Below are 22,550 nucleotides of genomic sequence, written 5' to 3'. Positions count from 1 at the left end.
CTATCCAGCATCATTTGAAAATTCTATCCAAGAAACTATGTCAAGAAAAATTTTAAAAAGGTGTCAATATTAGAAAACAACATACCAAATTACATTCATTACAAATGGCATAATCATATGTGTAAAAAACCTTAAGGTACACACCCACCAATCTGAATATAAACCTATTCTAGGCCATAAGTTTGCAGAGGATAACATCCGTATATAGAGGCAGTTTCTTTTTAAACAGTAACAATGAATGTGATCAGTATGAATTAAAGAAACTAATTTCACAGACTAAACACATACTCCAGTGGTAGGACCATATTTATTGTGCATGAAATACAGTTTTTGATCCCTAGAATCATAACAAATGAAGACAGATAAGGGAGAAAGAAGGAGGCCATTCAGTATTTGTCCACCAAAATCTATTAAACAATGCTCAGATAAAGAACTTAATAAATAATTTATTAAATGCTCTGTTTGTTCATGAATAGGAGGAGATTGGATAGTGTTAAGATGAAAATATCTCTAAGTTGATCTGCTGAGTCAGTACAATTTCTGTAATCCTACTTAGCCCCTTGGTTAAAACTAAAAAAATAAAAATAAAAAGGCTCTAAAGCCCCACAGAACCTTAAAGAACCCAGAGAAGCCAAAACAGTTTTGAAGTAAGAAAAAACAGAGGACTTATACTAACACAATCTCAACCTCATAGCCATAGTACTTGGAATGATGTAGGACAGACAGACAGACTGATCAACGGCACAGAACTAAAATTCTAAATAAATCCTTATATTTAAGGATAGTGATTTTTGACAAGGCGATGAGGCTACCATGGCAATTCATTGAGGAACAGTTCTCGGTAACAGTATTGCATTGCGTATTCTCATGTGAAAGAATAAACTGGAACCACTTTCTCTAGTTCTATAAAAATAATCATAATAATAATTCAAAATGGATCAAAACCAGGATTCTAATAGCTAAAATTATTAAACTCTTAGAAGACTGAATAAACTTTATGACCTTGTATTAGGGGACAGTTATTATTATATGACAACAAAAGCACAGACAATGAGATAACATAGGTAAAAAAGAAAGTTCACCAAAATTAAGAACTTTCTGAAAGGATACTTTCAAGAAAATGAAGAAACAACAGAGAATGCCACAAAATATTTCTAAATCTTATACAATGAACTCAATAATGAAAATATAACCCAGATTAAACGGGCAAAAAGGAGCTAGAGCTATGACTCCATGGTTAAGAGCACATTGGGTTTGATTCCCAACATCCATGACTTGCTACGACCATCAGCATCTCCAATCTCATAGGATGCACCACCCTCTGGGCACTGCACACACCTGGTCCACAGATAGATGCCTGAAAAACACCAAATACACACACACAAAAACTTAAATTAAAAAAGTTGAAGAATAAAATAGGCAAAGACTCTGAACATTTTCCACAGAAAATATTCAAATAGACACTAAACATCATTAGTCAGCAGAAAATGCAAATCAAAACTACCTAGATTTAGACAATATAGTACATTAATATAATAGAGTATTATTCAGTATGAGAAGGAATGCTACAATGTGGATGAACCTGTAAAAATTCTGTTAAATGTAAAAAGCACACATATTGTTTGAAACTATTTATTGGAAGGAAATTTGTGTCTGCCAGATGGAGGAGGTGTATATAGAATGTTTTTTAACGAGCATAGGGTTTCTTTATGAGGTGATGAAAATGTTTCTGGAATTGAACACAGGTGATGATGTTACAATCTTATGAACTCAAAATTATTGAATTTTATACTCTATCCACATTTTGTAGTGTGTGAATTATATCTTAACAAAAAACTAAAATTATGTATAGCAGAACAGCAATTCTCAGGGTTTTTCCTCTGGATTGCCTTACATTTTCAAAATTATTGATGACCCCAGTAAGATTTTATTTATATGCATTAGAACTAATATTATCCCTGTTTGAAACTAAAACTAAGAATTTGAAAAAAATGTTGAATTAGAAACTTATTTTATAACAAAAGAATCTGATTACCTATTAACATAAATTACATCTTATGACAAATAACTACATTTTCCAAAACAAAAAGCTATTGTTTTACAGTTTTGTACATCCCTTTCAATGTCTGACCTGATAGAAGGCAGCTGGATTCTCTAACCTGCTTTTTCATGGATCTGTTGTTATATGTTTTTGTTGTTGAAGTGTAAAACAGGATTTAGCTTCATATAAATATGCAATTGGATATAGAGAGATTCACATAACTTTTACTATTTCTTGTGGATCGCCAAAGACCCACAAGCTGTAATTTACGAAAGACTAACTACAGTATTAATAGGACAAAAAGCCATTTCTGTAGCGGGTACTTGCTACTTTGTGGGTTCTTTCTTCTTCTTCTTCTCTTCTTCTTCTACCCTTCTCTGTCCTTTCAATCCTCTACCACTAGATAGAAAGGAAAAAGAATAGAAGGAAAAGAGGGCAATGTTATTGATAAGACTACTTTCTGCAAGTTCCTTGGGGCAAGTTTGATCTTCACTGTCAGGATATCTAATTATTTCTTCCTCCTCCTCCTCCTCCTCCTCCTCCTCTTCTTCTTCTTCTTCTTTTCCCTCCCCCTCCTCCTCTCCCTCTTCCTCCTCTTCCTTCCCTCCCCTTCCCCTTCCCCTTTCCCCCTTTTCCTCCCTTTCTCCCTTTTCCCCTTTTCTCCCTTTTCCCCTTCCCCCCTTTTCCCATTTTCCCCCTTTCTCCCCCTTTCCCCTTTTCCCCTCTTTTTCCCTTCCCCCCCTTTTCCCTTTTCCCCTTCCCTTTCTCCTCCTCCTCCTCCTCCTCCTCCTCCTCCTCCTCCTCCTCCTCCTCCTCCTCCTCCTCCTCCTCCTCCTCCTTCTACTTCATGCATGACTATTGACAAACTACAGCCAAACAACAACCTACCAACAATGATCAACAATACCTCTCCAGGGCCTTATCCTTTATATACCCTCAGAAACGTTCCCAGAATTCCAAACATCACATAATTGAAGAAACTATCTTCAGCTGGCAAAACCATACCTCTGCTAGAGCATGAGGCAAATTATATTCAGCTGCTGTGGACAGTCTGAAGCAGCTCCATATGCCACATCTGGGATTAAAACAAAAATATATTCCCTAATATTTCTGTTTTTTAAAGAAACCAAAATTCTCACCACACATTTCAATAAATATTTTTTCTTCTGTCTGTATAAAGACCATTGGTGTATCTAAAACTTTAGCTGAGCCTAGTTCTCATAAACACTTTGAAGCATCGTGTAGTGGTAATTTAGAAAAGCTTTGTTCAGAATTATGAAGATCCTTAAGAGGGCTGTTAGTTTCATTATATCCTCAAAAAGAAAAATACAGTTACTATTGTCACTATTCTTATTTTACAATATTAAGAGATAAAGTTATTGAATACAGAAGTACAAATGTTATCATAGGTAATAATGTCAAAGTAACAAGCTTTTTTTTTTCCTTTTCTTTTCCTTCCTTCTCTCATTTCCTTTCCCCTTTCTTTCATGTCACAAGTCCAGGCTGCCCCTGAACTAGTTGTGTAGCCAAAAAAGACCTTTGAACTTTTAATACAAGTGCTTTCTCACACCAGTGCTGGAGTTGTAGGTGCGCACCACCATGCCCAGTTTGTACAATGCTCTAGATTGACACCAGGGATTAATACATGTCATGTAAGCTAACACTCTGTCAACTAAGCTAGATCCTCAGTACTTAGGATTTAAAAGTTTTAGCTTAAAATAATTATAGCTTCACAAGAAATTGCAAAGAGGGAACAGAAAATACCCTAAATACTCTTCACCTGATGTCCTCTAATGGCTACTTATATAATTACAGTACAATATCTAAGCAAGCAAACTGGCAGGGAGGGGTACAGGGTGCCATTTTTATTACATGCACAGACTTATGCAATTACAGTGACAACTAATCTATAGAACCTTCTAAGAGGTGTAGAGACCCCTCTCCCTTTATAACCTAACTTCTAGCAGAAACAATCTCAATTTCATCTATAATTTGATTTCCAGGATACTGACAAATGGCTACATAGCATGTGACCCTTTCACCTTTGCTCTTTTCACTCCTCATAGTTTCCTTGAGACACATCCAAGTGGCTACATGCTTCAGCCATTCATTCCTTTCTTTTGGCAGACAGCATTTCATGGTATAAATGCAAGGCAGCTTGTTTAATCATTTCCCTTTGGGATTTCCATTTGCCTACACATTTGATTATTTGATAGTATTGCTCTAATTTGCATTTCCTTAGTGCGGAACATCTTTTATTGGCAAAATCTTTTATATGTTATTATTTCATTACTTTGTGAGAAATTATCCACTCAATACTGATGATTGAGAGGCCGTGATTTGTTAGTGTTCCTCTGTTAGTGAAAGAACCTAGTGGGGAAACCCCCACTCAATTTCTGTTCGGTGCGCACCCAAGAATCACGAACAGACGACCATCTTGATGTAAAAGCATGAGGTAGTTTAATGACGAAGCTCCAGGCCGACACATATCTCCAGCAGGAGACAGAGGTGTCGACCACATGGTGGAGCCATAATGGCGGAGCTCCGGTTCGAAACGTAACTCACGCAGGAGACAGTGGTTTTGACCCCGAGGCTTGGAAGCTAGGGGTTTTTATAGAAAAGGGGTGGGGCTGGTGGAGGAATTGGCGCGGTTTCACATGATTGGTCCATTTAAACATTAACAGACTGTCAGAAGGGCGGGAGATAGGGAGGCACTAGGCCAGTCAGGACATGTAACGATGGGCCTGCCCGGGCATGTCCTGGCCTGTTCTGCTATGTTCTCAGCCCCAGGTTTCAAAGCTCACAAACAACTCTTTGGGATATTTGACATAAATTACATGAATCACAAGTCTCAAGTTTTATTTCCTTTCATTCCCCTCTTCTTCTACTAAGTAGTTCTAATCTTAGAATTTCAGAAGTATGTGGAGAATAGAAATCATACTTTTTTTATAAGAACAAAAACAGAATAAGAAGGGATAGTGAACAGAACTAAGCAGGGACCCTTTTAGTGAGGCTTGAGGGTCTGGGCATGATGTAGGTGTACATGGATTAGATCTCTGGCTGCAACTGGTGAGATGTCTTTTGTGGTACCTGGCTCATTCCCTGTAGCCAATTGTGACCAGCCTTCTTTTTGCACCACCTGTAAGCCTTTTAACTTAGCATACAGATTATTATTACAACAACATGTAGGTTTAAACACATCATTTAAGACAGTGATGAACATGGGAGCCCCATAAAGGATCTTAAAAAGAGTAAGGCTGAATCAAAAGGAAGTATTTCTAGTTCTAAATAGGGCATGGGGAAGGAGCACCAAGTCTGTACCAGTCTCTTTTAGAATTTTATTAATCTGTTTTACCTGTCCTGAGCTTTGGAGTCTGTATGCACAATGTAACTTCTAACTAATCTTTAATATCTTGGCCAGTCCCTGATTTACCTGGGCAACAAAGCAGGTTCATTACCTCGGGAAGATTTCTTTTAGGATCTTCTTGGCTATCACATTTGTCGTCTCAGTTCTTTAATTGTGAGGCTACTGCCATCAGTGTACCAGCTCTTCTGCCAGAATGTCAGTGCAGTGATGAGTAGGTGAAGTCTCAGGCAGTAGGGTAGTGAGATTGAGGACAGCAGGTGGAGCGAAGGTCACTCATTCAGTCAACAAAAAGCTTTGATGTGTCACAGGAGCGTTGGTCGTCATCCATCAGTCAGGGAGCTTTCAGATAATGCTTTTAAGAGTGTGGGATGCCACTACAGTTATTTGCTGTCCCAGAGTGAGCTTATTAGCATCCTTGACAAGCAGAGCTATGGCAGCAATAGCTTACAGGCAAGAAAACCACCCGCTGGCAACAGGGTGTAACTTCTTGGATAGGTAAGCCACTGGCCTTTTTTAAAGTCCCAAAGTCTGAGAAAGGACTCTTCTGGTGACACCTGCTCTTTTACATAGAGACTTTTTGGTGATATGGGGTCCACAAAACATCTCCCCTTCCTTGGTTAGGGGGTACAACAGGGCAGCTAAGGTCGCCAACCCAGGTATCTAGAGTCTGTAGAAGCCAGCAGTACTCAAGAATTCTCTTACTTGCTTTGGTGTAGTTGGGGTGGGGATCTGAGTTACAGTCTTTTTTCTGGCTTTCTTTAGCCACTACTTCCCGTCTCGAAGGATGTATCTCAAATAAGTAACTTTAATCTGACACAGCTGAGCCTTTTTAGCTGAGGCTCGGTCTTCTGTTGCCCAGATTTCTTGTCTAGATCTTGTCTTTTTCTCTCCTATCACTGTGGCCAAGATTCTAGTCAAATTTCTCTTTTGTCTATGATCCCTCCTGTCCTTTTTTTTTTTTTTTTTTTTGCCTCTTGCCTCTCGCCTCTCTCTCTCTTTTCGTAATACACCTTCTCTGCCTCTTACTGGTTTTACTCTAAATATTTCTTATTTGGGGTATCTCCCTCATCTCGGACCTCTCTAATCTCTGTTATTTCTATTTTTCACTGTCTCTCCCGAGTCTGCTGAAGCTTTTGCTCTTCCTTACAGTCTAAGCTCACCTTTTTCTAGACCTCTATACAAATTTGTCAGAGCTTGGTGATTAGACTTGCAGGTGCTCCTTACCTGAGAAAGAAGTTTTAAGTAGACAGATGTCTCCCTCACTGGTTAGCAGCTTAGGGTGGGGCCTCTCTAGAAGAGAAAACACGTGGGGCAGGGAAGGGAAGGTAGCTCTCACAGCTGGCTGCGCCAGGCCAACTCAGGGAGCAGGGGAAGGCAGCGAACTCTAGTCGACCCTAGGAAGCCAGGAGGGGCCAGCGCGGGCCCTGTGGGCCTCACCCCTCTTTTTCTTCTTGCCCGTCCCATAGGCAGTGAATCCGTGGTGGTGGTGGGGTGGGCATCCCGGGGGAAACCTCTGCATCGGGTGTTCCCCCCTTGGTCACGGTTTCCCACGTGGCCAGTATGCGCTGCTGCCGCCTAAGCCGGAAGGTCTCATTCCAGTCCTGCGGCTGTGTGCAGCCAGTTTTTCTTAACTATCACTGACAAATTCTGTCTTAACGTCAGTTCAAGTCCGCAGTCGGCACTACACACACAGTCTGTCCTATGACGAAAACCACAAACAAAAACAAGACAGCAACACAAAAACAAGACAGCAACAGAAAATAAAAGACACCAGTATCTAAGCACACTTGTTCCTCACTCTGCCAGATGTGAAACCAAGGCACGAGGTGGGACTCGAACCCACGATCTCGCAACCCTAAAACCAAGGCACGAGGTGGGACTCGAACCCACGATCTCGTAACCCTAAAACCAAGGCACGAGGTGGGACTCGAACCCACGATCTCGCAACCCTAAAACCAAGGCACGAGGTGGGACTCGAACCCACGATCTCGCAACCCTAAAACCAAGGCACGAGGTGGGACTTGTACCTACGATCTTGTAACCCTAAAACCAAGGCACGAGGTGGGACTTGAACCCACAATCTCGCAACCCTAAAACCAAGGCAGGAGGTGGGACTCGAACCCACGATCTCGCAACCCTAAAACCAAGGCACGAGGTGGGACTTGAACCTACGATCTTGTAACCCTAAAACCAAGGCACGAGGTGGGACTTGAACCCACAATCTCGCAACCCTAAAACCAAGGCACGAGGTGGGACTCGAACCCACGATCTCATAACCCTAAAACCAAGGCAGGAGGTGGGACTCGAACCCACGATCTCGCAACCCTAAAACCAAGGCACGAGGTGGGACTTGAACCTACGATCTTGTAACCCTAAAACCAAGGCACGAGGTGGGACTTGAACCCACAATCTCGCAACCCTAAAACCAAGGCACGAGGTGGGACTCGAACCCACGATCTCATAACCCTAAAACCAAGGCAGGAGGTGGGACTCGAACCCACGATCTCACCACCCTAAAACCAAGGCACGAGGTGGGACTTGAACCTACGATCTTGTAACCCTAAAACCAAGGCACGAGGTGGGACTTGAACCCACAATCTCGCAACCCTAAAACCAAGGCACGAGGTGGGACTCGAACCCACGATCTCATAACCCTAAAACCAAGGCAGGAGGTGGGACTCGAACCCACGATCTCACAACCCTAAAACCAAGGCACGAGGTGGGACTTGAACCTACGATCTTGTAACCCTAAAACCAAGGCACGAGGTGGGACTTGAACCCACAATCTCGCAACCCTAAAACCAAGGCACGAGGTGGGACTCGAACCCACAATCTCATAACCCTAAAACCAAGGCACGAGGTGGGACTCGAACCCACGATCTCGCAACCCTAAAACCAAGGCAGGAGGTGGGACTCAAACCCACGATCTCGTAACCAGAAAACCAAGGCACGAGGTGGGACTTGAACCCACGATCTCATAACCCTAAAACCAAGGCACGAGGTGGGACTCGAACCCACGATCTCGCAACCCTAAAACCAAGGCACGAGGTGGGACTCGAACCCACGATCTCGTAACTGGAAAACCAAGGCACAAACAAATTCACAAACCGAGACACAGATTTACAAACCAAGACACAAATTCACAATCTCAGAACTGAAAAACCAAGACACAAATTCAGTGGTGCCACACTTAGACAACAGACAACATGTAAGACACACACAAACAAACGTACCTCCAAGGGGTCTTTCGGGGTTCCTGGGTGTCACGCAGATCTCGGTGGGACCTCCAAATGAAAGAACCTAGTGGGGAAACCTCCACTCAATTCTCGATTTGGCGCGCACCCAGGAATCACGAACAGAGGACCATCTTGATGTAAAAGCATGAGGTAGTTTAATGACGGAGCTCTGGGCCGACATGTATCTCCCACAGGAGACAGAGGTGTTGACCACATGGTGGAGCCATAATGGCGGAGCTCCGGTTCGAAACATATCTCACACAGGAGACAGTGGTTTTGACCCCGACGCTTGGAAGCTAGGGGTTTTTATAGAAAAGGGGTGGGGCTGGTGGAGGAATTGGCGCGGTTTCACATGATTGGTCCATTTAAACATTAACAGACTGTCAGAAGGGCGGGAGATAGGGAGGCACTAGGCCAGTCAGGACATGTAACGACGGGCCTGCCCGGGCATGTCCTGGCCTGTTCTGCTATGTTCTCAGCCCCAGGTTTCAAAGCTCACAAACAACTCTTTGGGATATTTGACATAAATTACATGAATCACATGTCTCAAGTTTTATTTCCTTTCATTAGCAATGGTGTTCCTTCACTAGTTCGGCTCACATCTTAATTGTGCAAGTAATTTGCCATTATATAACCATCTGCTTCAAAAATGAATAGAAATAAGTACATTGTAAGTACTTTGTGGTCCACTATGCAGAACATTTAAAATATGCAGACCTTTACTATTACCACATGTTTTTGAAAAATAAAATGACTACGAGAATGTTTTGGTGTCACTAACTAATTCTAAAGCACATGTAGCTTTATCTACCAGTGATTTTACACTATCAGCAAAAACATCAACATAGTTACAATTAGGAAAATGCTAGGAAAATTGTACTGAGTCAGAATTTCCCTGAAAGAACATTTTGTGCTGTCTTATTTTCTTTTCCTGTTGCTGTAATAAAATATCTTGTCAAACACAGTGCAAGGGAGAAAGCATTTATTTTAGTTCACAGTTTAAGGGTGCAGTCCACTGTGGTGAGGGAAATAAAGGAAGCATTAACTTAAAGCAACAGATCATAATACATCAACAATCAATATGCACAGAGCAATGAACTTTTGTTCTTAGCTCTCTTTATATGTAGTTCAGAATCCCATCTAAAGGAATGGTCCACCCACATTGAATGAGTTTTCCTGCTACAATTATCTTAAATGAGATAATACCACTACATGCATGCCTAGAAGCTAACCTAGATAATTCTTCAGAGGTGTGTCAGGAAGATTATCTTCAGATTCTAGGTCTCTTATAGTTGACAATCAAGATTAACCATCTTTATTCAAGCACTTGGGAGGCAGAGACAGGTGGGTCTCTGAGTTCAAGGCCAGCCTGGTCTACAGAGTGAGTTCCAGGGCAGCCAGGGCTACACAGAGAAACCCTGTCTCAGAAAGAAAGAAAGAAAGAAAGAAAGAAAGAAAGAAAGAAAGAAAGAGAGAGAGAGAGAGAGAGAGAGAGAGAAAGAGAGAAAGAGAGAAAGAGAGAAAGAGAGAAAGAGAGAAAGAGAAAGAGAGAAAGAGAGAAAGAAGAAAGAGAAAGAGAGAAAGAGAGAGAGAAGAAAGAGAAAGAGAGAAAGAGAGAAAGAGAGACGGAGGGAGGAAGGGAGGGAGGGAGAGAGGGAGGGAGGGAGGGAGGGAGGGAGGGAGGGAGGGAGGGAGGGGGAGAGGGAGAGGGAGGGAGGGAGGGAGGGAGAGAGAGAGAAAGAGAGAGAGAAAGAGAGAGAGAGAAAGAAAGAAAGAAAGAAAGAAAGAAAGAAAGAAAGAAAGAAAGAAAGATTAACCATTATTAAGTATGCACAAAGATCCACATACCACTTCTCCATTAGGAAAAAATATAAATACCTGATGCTTATTGTGATCAAATACATGGAAATAAAGGTAGATTCATAAAGGGAGACAAATGAAGATAGACGAGGAGTCAGCGAGGGTCATCTCAGGACACCCAGCAATCTCACTATTTTCCTTATCCCTTTCCCCTGATTGTGAACAATCGCCTTTGTTGGGAACCTCTGAATAATATGCTAGGTTATGTCTGTAGATTATGATTCACTGAATTGTGGGTGGGGTTTGTGTCTGCCTCAGTAAAGACTGATTACAGCAGACCTAAAATCCAGGTGTGGGGGAAACCAGCAAATTTGTGATGACCCAATGAAGTTCACTAAATATTGTGTCGTGATATTAATGTCATGACACTTAATTCAAGGGGACTATAGAGTATAAACTTATGGAGTTAATTTATAAGGTACCTTGAGGCAATGCATGAAAAGAATGCTGTTTTACCTGAGACCTTCCTTACGTCAGCTTTAAAAGCCCCACATTCCAGGAACTCCATCACAGGCCAATGGACAAGTCAATCATTGAGTAGAAGAACCACAATACAACAGCCGTCTACATCTATCAGAAATAGGCACATAGAGCTGATGCGTGCAAGCAGAACTGTAAGCTTACAAGGGCAACGTTAGAGCCAGCCGGACCATCTACCTTGGTTTCTGATGCTTCTCTATCCCTTCATCTACCTACTCATTTGCCCACTTGTACAAAAGCGTATTGAACATTGTCTTAGTGCCCGGAAACCTTGTAGACTAGGGAGACCTTTAAGGCCTGAGGGTACTTCTCACTTTTCCCAATACCTATTGCCCTTCGAATAAGCCTCATTTTTCATTGAGTGGGTCTTTATTCTTTATAATCATGCCATGTCTTAATAAAAAATAATTTCTCTATTTAGATAATAGAATGCTCAGGAAATATGACTTGAAAGTTTCACACCCTTTTGAATCAGTGCATAAAGAACTCTTACCTATGGCTTATACTCTGTAGCACATGTCAACTAGTGCCCTCCTGGGTGGGACCTGCTTCGGAACAGAGATGGCTGTGTATCTTAATGGGTGAGAACAGCATAATTAGGTAGTCAGTATGGATGAGAAAGAGTTCCCTAAGGAAGTCTAGGTGTGCCTACTGAACCACCTTTTTTCAAACCTTTTTTAGTCTGACCTAGAGAAAGGCAGACTAGAATTATGTCAGATACTGTCATGGGTTGCTCTTCAGCAGTGAAGATGTACACATATTGTCTTTTAATTTGCATAATTTTTACAAATGATTAAAAAAAAACACTTTTGTGCCAGGTGGTGGTGGCTCATGTCTTTAATCCCAGCACTCAGGAGGCAGAACAAGTGGGTCTCTGTGTTCAAGGCTAGCCTCATCTACAAAGTAAGTTCCAGGATAGCCAGAAATACACAGAGAAACCCTGTCTCAAAAACAAACCAAAAACCAAAAGAAAGAAAGAAAGAAAGAAAGAAAGAAAGAAAGAAAGAAAGAAAGAAAGAAAGAAAGAAAGGAAGGAAGGAAGGAAGGAAGGAAGGAAGAAAGAAACCTCAACCCAAAACAAAACAACAACAAAAAACCATGTTTTGAAGATGCCAGAGCACACACATAATAAAACAGATGACAAGTTAAACATTCAAATTATTGCCTGGGGGAAAGGAAGCCAACAGAGGGAGAAAAGTGGGGAAAGAAACAAAGAAAGAAAAGGAAGTTGTATTGACTGGCATGAAACTATAAAACAGATTAACTAATAGAATTTTGATTTTTTTAAAATTTGTTTTACCTCCCAGCTCAAAATACAAAGAAACATACTTAGCCGTAACGACCATTTCATAGTTATTTGCCTACACTATATGGAGTATTTTTCTAATCTTTTTCTTTCCTTTTATTTCTGTTTTATTTTGTTAAATGTGTGTAGAAGTCAGAGGACAATTTGCAGGAGTCAGTTTCTTCTTTCCATGATATGGATACCAAGGATTGCTCTCAGGTCCTCAGACTTAGCCACAGATGCCTTTAATCGCTGAGTTATCTTTGGTGACCCCTCTCCTTTTTTTCTTTTTTGAAAGAAAGGTGATTTTATTAAAAAGAAAAACAACAAAAAGGGAGACGGGACCAGAGCACAGGTTAGTCCATCCAGAGCATAGGTTAGTCCATCTGGGCCTTCAGCGTCCTGGTAGTGATCTTGTCTTTTTCAATGATATGGCCAATAACACCCAGGCCTGATACAGCATCCGAGTCCACAGCATTCAGCATGGCCTGAGAAATAGTTTCAAACAGGTGTTCTGGATCCATGTCAGGCTCCCAGAGAGATTTACACATTCCATACATTTGTTCTGAGCAGACAACACTGACTAAGAAGTCATCGGTCACCATGGGCCAGCCAATGAGGTCCAGAGAGCAAATGAAGGGCTTCAGGTCCAAGCCAGCAACGACAGGCTCTGTGTAGTAGGGACCAAACTGTTTCTCATACAAGAGGTTGACCACCATGTTCATCTCATGCTTGATCTGCCAACCTCCTTCAACTCATACAGGTTCAATCGGAACTTGAGTCACTGGGCAACTGTCTGGACGTCAGTGGCCAGGCCGGCCAGGCCTATGTAGAAGAGCCTGTCACCCATGGAAAGATCTTCTGGAAGTCTGTGATCACCATCTGGGCCTGGATCCTAAAACGCTTGTCTACAGCGATGGCCACACAGTTCTTTCCCTTCATTGCCATGCCAGCCCCTCCACTAAAGGACATACTAGACATGAGTTGCCTGCAAACTGGCTCTCCCCTATTCTTTTATTTAGTGCTTACAACCCAATAAATGTAAGTGTTATTTTCATAGTGTCACAGGATACATATAAACGGAAATTTCTATACCTCTTTTCAGGAAAAAAGTGCATTCCTAGGTAGTAGTGAGAGACCAAACCTTTTGGGTCCATACTTCATCTTAGAGAACCTGACTACTTAAGGTTGAACTGGAGTTAAGTAATAGACTGGTACCTAGCACCAGTTTCTGGGTTATACTCCCACCCCCACCCCAAACAAGACTTGAGTCTAGCACCAGTTTCCAGGTTATTCCCCAACAAGTCTGTACCTTCGGGTTACAAGCCTGCCCCTGACACTTCACTTCACTTAACAGCCACACTTGGTGGCTCTTAAGCCGCCAAGCAGGAGGAAAACAGAAGCTAAGTTTATGGTTTGGCCCCCAGCACCAGCCAATTATGTTAAAGGCCATAATGACACCCCCCCCCCCAATCAGATGTGTGCCTCTATAAATGCTTGCCTAAAGCTAGGCTCAAGGATCCACTTCCCTGCTATGTCAAGGTTGGCTGGGATCCCAAGCTCAGAGCTTGAATAAAAAGACCCTAATGCGATCGCATCGGAATCGGCACCTTCGTGGTCTTTTGGGGTACACTAACATTTCCTGGCACAACAGTAGTTCTTCCTGCTAAACCAGTTTGTCAGATACTCCAAAATCAATTATGCACATAAATGTTCACAGGGAAGGAGCCAAACTGTGTCACTTTGCTATTTTATGTAGGTAGATTTTGGGCTCGACTCTTTTTCCTTTCCTGGAGCTGGAGATTGGACTCAGGGCTTCAGACATCCTAAGTACATGCTGCGCCACTGAGCCTTCTCATTTCTATTTCTGACTGAGATTTGGCACTACTCTGTGATAAGCAAACAGTTCCCTAAAGATATGCACGTGCTTATCCCAGAAACTGTTACTTTCTTACCTAACATAGCAAAGCAGAATTGAGTTTGCAGATGGAATTAAGGCTGTTAATCTGCTGACCTGAAAACAAGGAGATTACCTTGGATTTTCCTGTTGGTCCCACTGAAACCACAATATCCTCAGAAGCAGATAGAAATTTAAGGATTTTATGAATGTACCACTGAAACCCATGGTTCTTTGCTACAAATGCAAAAGTAATATGCACAATTTATCTGTGAGTATAATTAGAAAAGTTGAATATAATCACATGCTACAGAGCTTTACTGCAATTCCTAACACCGAGAAAGGAGCTCAAAGCTCCAGGAAGTTATTACTAATGCCAAGTAGTGTTGCTTGGCAACAAAGGAAAAAAAAAAAAAGCACTAACCAATTTCAGATGCAGCCAGCTGGAGTCAACCTTTTCCAGACCTGTCTCAATACAAATTCCTAATGTTTTTCATCTTTAACTAAGTCCAGAGATAATTCAAATGATATGTAAATATCACTATCACCATTCATGGCAAGTTCTCAAATGTGAGAATTTATAGGTGGCAAGAAGTAGAGAAATACTGGCTTCAGAGAATTCTTTCCATAACAATTATATCTAAATCAATAGGTATTGGTATCTTTTGGACCATAGGTCCATTTGAGACTTTCTGGAGAAATACAGAGATAGACCTATAAACATTTTGTTGCATTTTAAGGGTTTTCCAGGATCTGTGTTTATAGGCTCATACTGTAACCACTTAGATTGATATATTTTTTAATGTTGTGTTTTATTTTAGTGAGGAATAAAATTCAAAAGATTCATGTGGAATAAGATTCATGTGGAATTAACATTAGAAATGGCCTTAGGTTTCTATTGCTGTAATAAAGACCAAGACCAAAAGCAAGTTGGAGAGGAAGGGGTTATTTTATCTGGTGGCTCTCAGTGAGGGAAGTCAAGGCAGAAACTCAGAGCAGGAACCTGGAGGCAGGAACTGAAGCAAAAACCACGAAGGAGTGTTGCTTACTGCCTTGCTCTCCTATACTTGCTCAGCCTGCTTTCTTTCTTTCTTCCTTCCTTTCTTTCTTTCTTTCTTTTTTTTTTTTATCCCAACTGCTTTCAGGTGATTTCTTTTTTTTTTTCTTTCTGTAATTACATATTCTTTCCCCACAGTGTCAGAGTTGGATTGTTTCTGTGAGGCAAGAAAGAAAAATCGAGTTCCTGTCAATCCCAAAATGATGCCTCAGAAAAGAGAATTACATTGACCCCTCAGGACTTCTTTCTTTTCTATGACTTTTCCTTTTCTTTCTTTCTTTCTTTCTTTCTTTCTTTCTTTCTTTCTTCCTTCCTTCCTTTCTTTCTTTCTTTCTTTCTTTCTTTCTTTTATAACTTCTTTTCCTTTTTTATTAGATACTTTCTTCATTTACATTTCAAATGTTATCCCCAAAGCCCCCTATACCCTCCCCCCGCCCTGTCCCCCAACCCACCCACTCCTGCTTCCTGGCCCTGGCATTCCCCTGTATTGGGGCATGTGATCTTCACAAGACCAAGGGCCTCTCCTCCCATTGATGGCGGACTAGGCCATCCTAGTCTGCCATCAATGGGAGGAGCGTGTGCCCTTATTACCAGTTGGAACATCTTCTGGGTAAATGCCCAGGAGAGGAATTGCTGGATCTTCTGGTAGTACTATGTCCAATTTTCTGAGGAACTGCCAGACTGATTTCCAGAGTGGTTGTACCAGCTTGCAATCCCACCAACAATGGAGGAGTGTCAAAAAGACCACCAACAGATTAGGAAAGGATCTTTACCAATCCTAAATCAGATAGGGGACTAATATCCAGTATATATATATATATATATATATATATATATAACTCAAGAAGATAGACTCCAAAAAAATCAAATAACCCCAATTAAAAATGGGGTACAGAGCTAAACAAAGAATTCTCAACTGAGGAATACCGAATGGCTGAGAAGCACATGAAAAAATGTTCAACATCCTTAATCATCAGGGAAATGCAAATCAAAACAACCCTGAGATTCCACCTCACACCAGTCAGAATGGATAAGATCAAAAATTCAGGTGACAGCAGATGCTGTCGAGGATGTGGAGAAAAAGGGACACTCAGCCTGCTTTCTTATACAACTCAGAACCAATGTCCAGAGATGGCACCATTCATAGTGCCTCCAGTTAATCTAATGGAAACATCTTCTCAATTGAGGTTCCTCTTCCCAGATAACTCTAGCTTGTGTCAAGATGACTGTGGAGGGTTGGTAGAACCAATGAAAACAAAAAGAACTATTTTCAGTTAATCACGAGGAACTAGATTTTCTTTGAAGGGCTGATGATATTTGTTATCAATAAGATCTAACTTTACTGCTTCACTGGGTAAAGATCTGAACTCTGAAACCCAGTAACTGTGAGTGTTTCTAGGAGAGATTTTATGAGCCCCACTCCCTTGAACTATTGCCATGCACTCCGGTCGAGTCAGCTTGACAGGCGGAGAGGCCTGGAAGCCACTCACGAGGCAGAGAGTTTCACGGAAACTCACCTCCTGGAGCCTGGCATTCTCTTTAACTCATATACTCAAACCCCATTCCCTCATTAGTCTGGTGTATGGATCCACGTGCTCTCTTTTAGTAGTATCTTATTATAAGTGCCTTTTAAGATTGAATTCTGACATAGCTAAGCCTTCACCAGTGTTCCAACGTCCTAGAAAGTCCTTGAGCTGACCATGGGCTTGGAATTCAGTAAGAATGTTGCCTATTCAGTGACATTCAGAATTGCCTCTGGTATTACACTATCACTTTGAATAAAAGCTAAGTCACTGCCCTACACAGGAATTTACCATCTTCTAGGAAGAAAGAGGTTTGAGACCTAAAGAGGAACCAAAATAGATACTTAGAACTATAGATAGCTGAGTTACACCCATACACACATATTTACAATGGCCTAGGAGGAAGGTGGACTATACAATAGACTAAAATAGGAACTATGGCAAGGGCACAAAGCCCTTGACCCTAGCTTCTAAGATTAAGTAAATCTTAAGTGGAGCTCTTTTTGATCCCAGTTGTTAACAATGAATTCTATCCCAGGTGGTTCCTGTTAGACCTTCTGTGTTTGTATTCCTCTGTTTTGTGTAAGAATCCAGTAACCTCTTTGTACCTTGCGGGTGTGTCACCCAACTTCCCTATTTTCTTCTGTATAAAAAGTTTGGTGCTCGATTTGACAAATTACATTCAGATTCTACACAACCTCTCCTGTGTGCATCTGTCTGTCATTCCATCCAACACTTTGCCCACCTGCGACTAGAGACCCATTCCACGCAGACAAAGGGGCCCAGAGGGTCTGCAGCAAACTATCACTTTCAATGGAAGCATCTTCAAAAAGTTAAATGTGAAAAAAAAAATGGCCATGAATTCCTGAGGGGCAAGCCCCAGGAACACTAAGGAACTAAGGAAAAGAAATACTGTGGAGATTTTTTTTTCAATTTCTCTATACAATACTTACTTGAAGTTTTAAATTTTATTATCAAAGACACTTAAAAATTAAAATAAACACTGTGGTCATGTGGCAAGTGGTGGGGCACTGTGGTCTTTACTGCAGTTTTCTCAGCTCTGAGACACCACCTCATAGGGCTTTCAATACAGAGTGCTTAGCAGACCTTGATGGACTACATTCAGCAGCTGATATGATTACAACTGTTGTGATATGATTCCCAGACTCCCAGATTGTTTACTGTAATCGCTCCTTAGCCTTTTGCCTAAATTCAACGGCTCAATTTTTATGTTTGATTTGACTTTGGAGGTAGCTTAAATCTCTACCCAATTCCCTATTTTACAGGATAAACAAAGACCAGATTATGTTATCTGTTTTATCCAAGGCTAAAAGTAATGCTCAGGAAAAGACTACAATCTTATTGTACTTGCTTAAGAAAAAATTTCTTTCTCCAGTCCAATGCAGTCATTTGCAAAACACTCCTAGACCTAAGGCTTGGGTGACACTGCAGAGGAGGGGACAGAATGATTGTAAAAAACAGAGGACCAGAGAAATCGCTGTGAGATGTGTCTGCTAGTAATATCAAAGCTACATCCAGGGCTGGTGAGATGGCTCAGTGGGTAAGAGCACCCGACTGCTCTTCCAAAGGTCCAAAGTTCAAATCCCAGCAACCACATGGTGGCTCACAACCATCCGCAACAAGATCTGACTCCCTCTTCTGGAGTGTCTGAAGACAGCTACAGTGTACTCATATATTAATAAAATAAATCTTTAAAAAAAAAAAACAAAAAAAAAAAAAACAAAAAAAAAAAGCTACATCCATAAAGTCTTGTCAACATGACTACCTAAACATGAGCTGAGCAAGGATGACCCCAGTAGACATGCCAAAGTGGATGGCGGAAAGCCCATGAGACTTCAACCCTACACAAAGAACTACAGGCAACCAAGGAATGCTGAGAGTAAGAGAAATTAAGCACATCAATTGTTAGCCAATACCAAATAGTCAGCCCTGAAAACATACATATGAACAACATTATGCAGATGGAGAAGTTTATATTTAGGAATATATGTGTATATGCATATGCATATGCCCATGTAATAGCAATTAATAAAAAGGATGCCATGAATTTGAAAAAGAGTAGGCGAGGCATATATGGGACAGTTTAGAGGGAGAAAGGAGAAGGGAAAATATAATTACAATCTCAAAAAAAATCTAAAAGAGAAGATTAAAAACAATTCCTTTCAGCTTCGTTGTGATAGCTCACTTCTTAACAAATCTGCAGCAGTTCTATGTTTCAGAAAAACAATGCTGTGTTCAAGAACATTAGAGGGTAGAATTAATATTTACTATGCCCATGAATGGAACCATTTTGTGGAAACCAAATAAGACCAGCAGGCCTTTTCTTGTTAATTTTCAATCTATGCATGTCAGGCTAGTCATAGAGTCACACAAGCTCAAGCTCAAGTGGAAAACCCTAGAAGAAAGGAATGTAAAGCAGATGGTTACAAAGATACTGAACACATGTAGGATGTATTCGAAGCCCTTCATCCTAACATGGAAGAAGCATGAAATGAAAGAGCATCACTTCACAGGCAGCAAAACAGGTAAAACAAATGCCCTCTCACTCTCTTCTGTGGTAGTTCATGCTGTACCGGTTGTCCTTCAGGGCAAGACATTGCTGGCTGTTTCTAGGATTAAGAAGCAGAGAGGGGGAAAGGATGCACTAGAGTGTATCTTGTAATTTAGACTGGGGGTAATCCTAAAGAGCTATGCATAAGGTAGAAGCTGGCCTTGCTAGAAGAAACAATATAGCCAAAAGCCCACGTCAAGGAGGTCTAGCCAGAGATGAGACAGGATGCACTAGGAAATCAGCAATGTGGGCTATTCCTGCAGAAGGTAAGTCATGACTGTGAGCTATTTTTATTCAGGAGGCTCGGGTATTCACTTCATAGCTACAGATATTAGAGAAGATAGAAATGTAGTTCTAAACTAATGGACTAAGACAGAATAACAGACCCTGCAGAGTGAAGGACAGTTCTCACCCTGACATCGATGTGCTATTGCAGGTACTAAACTATGACCTGGCTTAGCTAAGAAACATGAGGTAACAACACGTGGCCCTGAAGAGTGAGGAGTAAGAGGTATACCTTCATGTGTTCGGTTAGATAGGGGGATGCGTACTAAATTGGGTTTTTCAGGAGAAAATCATGCAAGGCTGACTGAGTTTCCAAGAAAATTCTGACCACTGGTAGATACTTAAGGCTGATTGTCTCAAGATCTGTAATGGCCCAAGGTATCTGCTAAAACTTTTAAATGTTTCCATCACTCAGACAGAATACCTAAGATAAACAACTTAAGAAGAAAAGATTTTGTTTTAGCTCAGGTTTGCAGAGATTTCACTCACAGTTTCAAGACTGTGTAGCTTTAGGACTATGGTTGAAGCAGATCATCACTGTAGGAATTCAAACCAGAGGTGGCTGCTGATTTCACGCCAGCCTGAAAGCAAAAGAAAGGCAGAGACCAGAGTCCTCGGTATACTTTTAAGAACATGTCCCCAATAACCTAACTTCCTTTCAAGAGATCCCTTCTCCTAAATGGTCCTCTCCCTTCCAGGCACATGGCCTTTGGGGGAATTTAACCAAACCACAAGCTGGTGGGAAGAAAGAGAGCGAGAAGACAGAGAACAGAGAAGCAAACAAATAAGTTTAAAACCAAGTGCTGAGACCAACATTTACAAAGGATTATGAAGTACTATATGTATCCAAAATAAGTAGTTATTATTTGTCAAGCTGCCTGAGGATCTTGAATTGTTTTGCATATGAGGAATTGAATTGGTTCTTAAATGCTGGCATAAATGGCTTCAGCTGGGAGTCAGTTGTGTAGACTAAGGATAGGCTAACGTTAGACTGAGACAGGAGCCACGCTATTTAAGAGGTATCTACAGGCAATCCTTGGTTCAGAGCTCCTCCGGATCTTTCTGTTGAGTGCTTGAAATTCCTGCCCCTACAAATAATTCTTCAAAATGATGGTCACATTGTCCCTTTAAGGAAATGTTCTACAAATACATATAAACTCTTTTAACTGGAGAGAAAGCGTTTGTGGACTAGTACTAACTACCTTAGCACATTAGTTCATTACTACTTTTAAAGCAGACCTCCGGGGGAAACTTTTATTTTTAATCAGGCTCCAAAAGAGAAGTGCACAGAATGATGGTTCTGAGGATTCCTTTTAGAAATCTCTTTTACTTATACACACTTCCCAGTCCTTGCAACACACATTAGTTATAAAGTGGTGTTGTGTAACTTATTCACTTAATAAGAAATTTACTATTTTTAATCACATCCTTCCTCCACCATCCTCTGGATGTCCAAGTCCTTTGCTTCAACACATTCATGTTAATTTGGTTTGGGAGAAATTAATAAATCTTAGCTGGAGCAGTGCATCTTAACACAAAACTACAGTTCACACGCCATCCTGAAGGCCAGGAGCTGCTCGTCTGTGGAGTGTCATGGCGGCTGCAGTGCAACCTGAGGAGCTGTAGTCTCTCAAGGCAGCAACAGATCAAGAGTTGGGTCCCTTCCTGTGAAAGCTGCACTCTCAGTCCTGTGGCAGCTCCTGGTTTAAAGCTACTACCTCTGCTGGCCAGTTTCCAAAACAGTGGCCTCTCTTTTGAATTTCAGTTTCTAACCCCGGTACTTCGTGAAAGCCCTGTGCAGGTCAAACCTAGTATTCCGCCGTCCAAGGAGCGCACAAAGTTTTGGGCACTCAGACTAAATGGCTTAGCTTGAAAATCTTTACCCTTGGCAAGTGTTAACATACATATTTCTTCTTTCATTTTGAAACTTAAGATAATTTAGTAAACTGAAGAAGTGTGTGAGAGAGAGACAGACAGACAAACAGAGAGACACAGAGAGAGACACAGAGACATAGAGAGATTTCCTGGCATAAAAATGTTTGAATATCTGTTTTCTAAAAGTTAGGTGATATCTTAGAGTTAACGTGTCAGTTAAGCCTGGAAAGACCAAAGTCCACTGATTCACGTCATACTCCACACAGGGGTTAGAGGTGGGAGTGGGGTGTATATGAATCTCAGTTACTACAACAAGGCAATACTGCTGAGAAACTAGACGTAATGTGTGCACAGAATTCGATGTTTGCCCTGTCTCCTCCCTCCATGTAAACGTTAGTTTTTCATACCACAAATATCTAATGCTGACCGTTTCTCAGTGCAGCCCAAATGTCCACAGGATTTTCACCTCATAATATGTTGGCGTCTAAAAGTTCCCAAGAGCTTCAGAGATTTACAGACAAAAAAATTCTCACTGTCTCCAAGTCCTCTGAGTCCAGCTTGCACTGCTCAAACCGGCGCCTTAATTGATCTAGCTCTGCTTTCCGGTGCTGGCCTCCGGAGTGATCCAGTAACCTGAGCTCCGCAGCTCTCAGATGATCCTATGCAGCGGAAGGAAGCCATTTCCCTTCCCTTGGAGGCAATGCTCAGCCACTGGGTAGGACCACATGTTCAAAGGTGGCTTCGCCTTTTGTAAGGGGGGGGGGGGGGAAGGCGGGGGGGGGCGGGGGGGGGACGGGACACGGGCCTGATAGGAGCCCTTTGATATGCCAGGACACTCTGCAGGCTGACTGAGCAGGCAACCAACCATGCAACAGCTGGAACCCATTAAGGTTGGCAATTTTGGCCGAAGGGAAGAAAGTGCCTTCACATAGGCAGGGCCAAGGATTTGGCTTACACTTGACCATATTTGTAAAGGGATGCTGAAGGGAATTTAAGGCAAAAGGCCTGAGCCTTTCCCCCAAGGCTCTGCTACAAGCTGGAGCAGCTTGCCTGTGGAAGCAATTAGGTGCTG

At 41.6% G+C, this 22,550-nt stretch overlaps 1 long non-coding RNA gene and 1 pseudogene across 3 annotated transcripts; both read right to left on the bottom strand.

Annotated features, from left to right (window-relative positions):
* Nucleotides 1-288: 288 nt before the first annotated feature.
* On the bottom strand, nt 289-22,192 carry Gm41537. 3 transcript variants are annotated; one of them, XR_876643.1, is made up of 3 exons: nt 21,886-22,192; nt 20,093-20,184; nt 289-1,357 (listed from the first exon to the last, which is right to left on the bottom strand). It is a non-coding gene; the product is annotated as a predicted gene, 41537 (long non-coding RNA). The 3 variants fall into 3 exon arrangements; XR_876644.1 differs by having other exon boundaries at nt 21,906-22,192; XR_876645.1 differs by having other exon boundaries at nt 22,012-22,192.
* Gm5232 (predicted gene 5232) lies at nt 12,563-13,272 on the bottom strand (annotated as a pseudogene).
* Nucleotides 22,193-22,550: the final 358 nt, after the last annotated feature.

Source organism: Mus musculus, chromosome 17, assembly GCF_000001635.26.
Source record: "Mus musculus strain C57BL/6J chromosome 17, GRCm38.p6 C57BL/6J".
Lineage (NCBI taxonomy): Eukaryota > Metazoa > Chordata > Mammalia > Rodentia > Muridae > Mus > Mus musculus.
The sequence above is the reverse complement of the archived record's forward strand: the minus strand, read 5'-3'. Positions and strand labels throughout refer to the sequence as shown.